We start from the raw sequence: 2,665 nt of genomic DNA, 5'->3' as shown, positions 1-2,665 counted from the left end.
CGCCCACTGGCTCAGAGCCAGCAGCTGAAAAATAAAACAATATTTAATTATCATTTTACTTTTCAGCTGCTGGCCATGGGAGGGGGAAGGAGGAGGGGAGTGAGGGGAGTGAGTGCACTTAAAAGTGCGTATGCAAGTTTGGCCGGCTGTCTTAGCCCGGCAAACTGACATGCACACTTAGGTTTCTTCAGCCCGGCTGTGTTGCGCAGCCGGGTTCGAGAAACAACACAGGCTCCAGTGCACTGTCTGAGCAGCAGACCAAGCAGCTCAGACCAATCCTGACGCTGCTCTCATGCAAGGTAAAGAATGAGAGCAGCTCCAGGATTGAGTGGGAGTCTGTGCTGGTGTCTCAGGGAGTGCTGGGACACCAACTCCATCGAGAGAGGAGGGGGCAGTCAGAGACAGCAGATAGGTAAGTTTAACAAAATATATATTTTAGTATTACCCCCCCCCCTTTTCCCCCCTTTTGAGATTTGAGGCAGCCGCTACTGATGCTCGGGAGTGCTGTGCTTACATTCCTCTCATAAATTATAAGCTTAATGGCTATAATGTTAATATTACACACATAAGGCATGAATTAACTGAAGCAGAAGAGACAGGTGCATGGGAAGAATCCAGGTCATTTTTCGGATCGGTCGGTCACAGGTTTGGGTAGATGGGCCAATGGCTGGGGGTGCAGATGGTGGAGTTTAGAAGCTGCTGTTATCACCAATGTTTGTCACATTAGTCGGTATTGTACGTGTGTTTATTTTCTTGAAATGTTGCAAAGGACTTTCATCATTGAAGGGAAAACTTGTGGGACTAAGATGATGGCAGCAACGAGAGGAAGAAACCGAAAGAGACGGATGTCAAAGTCGAGGAGATGCAAAGTGAACTTTATGATACCTTGAGGGATTTGCAAGAGACCAAACAGAAGAACCGAACTGAATGAAAGATGCACTTTAATAAAGAACTCAAGTGATGATGAAATCATTCGGGGGGCGCTAATTTCCTATTAATACAAATCACTCACGTGAGCTATTGCTAATATTTAAACCTGCTTACACTGTCTTTCATGTTGTTTAAACGTCATCCTGCGTCCCGTGATATTATTGACTCCGCTTCTAAAATAAACTTTAATAGTTTCACACTAGTCAGCACAAAAAGTTTTCAGAGAAAGTCTCCTGAATGCACTAAACCAATGATAAGTTTCGTGAACCAGCAGTCACTCACTCTTCTGTCAGTGGTTTGTGACTGTCCCTGAAATGTTTAGTTATTACTGGTGACAACTCAGGTGAAGAAGAAATACATCTAATGAAACAGTTCCAATTTTAAAAGAAAAAAATGTACGCTCTAGTAGAATAAAAAAGAAAAAGAAACCTTCCCTGGCTTTTACTACATGGAAGTAAGAAGAGAAAAACATTACTTCCCTGACCGGGAATCGAACCCGGGCCGCGGCGGTGAGAGCGCCGAATCCTAACCACTAGACCACCAGGGAGTGCGCACATAAGTTCCCTGAACCACACTTACGGTGTGTTGTGGCCAAGTGTGTTTCAGTTCCAATTTTATTAAATGAACTAAAAAAACATAAAGGTGGGAAAATAGCAGCAGACACAGAAAACACACTACATTAAGGAAGACTGAGGGAAAAACATGCAGCACCTTAAATGGACTGAAATCTGCTGAGAGTTCCCAGTCTCCAAGGTGTGTGAGGCTCTCATATCACATACTGGAGAATGAAACCATCAGTCACCAATTAACCGTCAAGATACATAGTAAGTACAACTAAAAGGGGTCAGTGCTTCTTCTCAGGGCTCCCTAAGGGCAGCTCTTAGGTTTCCAGGTGCACGAGCAGCTCCCCCAGGCCCCTCACTGGATGCTGGGACCCGTGGCCCTAACGTTAGAGTGTTATAAACAGGACTACAAGTCCCAGAATGCAGTGTAAACACCTGGATCTGATGGGGATGGTGGGACGGGCACCTCGGGGTCAGTGTTTCTTTTGCTCTCACCGTGTGTCTGTAAGTTCTGAACCATTTCACTTAAATAAAGATAAAACGTTTACCTTCGTATAGAACTATTCCTCATTCAGAACCCGCCCAGCATTTCATTTATTTGTCATGAAACACTTTATAATTTCCATCTAAAATAGCCCTCCGTTACATTTCATTTATTTCGCGTGACAATATACTAGTTAAGCGCTTACTAATTGCCCGTGATAGATTTTAAAAGGTGCGGGTTGCATTAGTAAATATTTCAGCTTGTGGGAGCTGTGACCATAAATACAAAGTATCAGCCCCTATAGTGTCATCATATGACATCATAAATTGGTGTTCTATATGGAGGGTTAGTTTAAAACATAAAGATACCATCCTCCCCGTCGGGGAATTGAACCCCGGTCTCCCGCGTGACAGGCGGGGATACTGACCACTATACTAACGAGGATCTGGTACACAGCTGCCTCCCCTGTAGCTCCTCGTCCTGTTTTCAATCCGCTAGTTCCTGCCAGTTTACTTGTAGTTTCCTTTCCAGGTTCTTTCACATCGACACAGGCTGCCACAGCCTCAACAAAAACACACGCTCACTGCACAAAACACACACACACCGCTCTCCTCAACACTTCACAACAACCTTCTCCCCTCCCAGCAGACGCTCTCAGCAGCTCCCAGCAGCATCACCTTCCACACTC

The 2,665-nt window shown here is 45.0% G+C and overlaps 2 non-coding genes across 2 annotated transcripts; both read right to left on the bottom strand.

Moving 5' to 3' along the window:
• Nucleotides 1-1,405: 1,405 nt before the first annotated feature.
• Nucleotides 1,406-1,477, bottom strand: TRNAE-CUC (transfer RNA glutamic acid (anticodon CUC)). The gene has a single exon. It is a non-coding gene; the product is annotated as a tRNA-Glu (tRNA).
• Nucleotides 1,478-2,349: 872 nt separating this feature from the next.
• TRNAD-GUC (transfer RNA aspartic acid (anticodon GUC)) lies at nucleotides 2,350-2,421 on the bottom strand. The gene has a single exon. It is a non-coding gene; the product is annotated as a tRNA-Asp (tRNA).
• Between the last annotated feature and the right edge of the window lie 244 nt (nucleotides 2,422-2,665).

This window comes from Pleurodeles waltl, unplaced genomic scaffold (genome assembly GCF_031143425.1).
Source record: "Pleurodeles waltl isolate 20211129_DDA unplaced genomic scaffold, aPleWal1.hap1.20221129 scaffold_86, whole genome shotgun sequence".
NCBI lineage: Eukaryota > Metazoa > Chordata > Amphibia > Caudata > Salamandridae > Pleurodeles > Pleurodeles waltl.
Note: the sequence above shows the minus strand (reverse complement) of the source record. Positions and strands in the feature narration are given on the sequence as shown.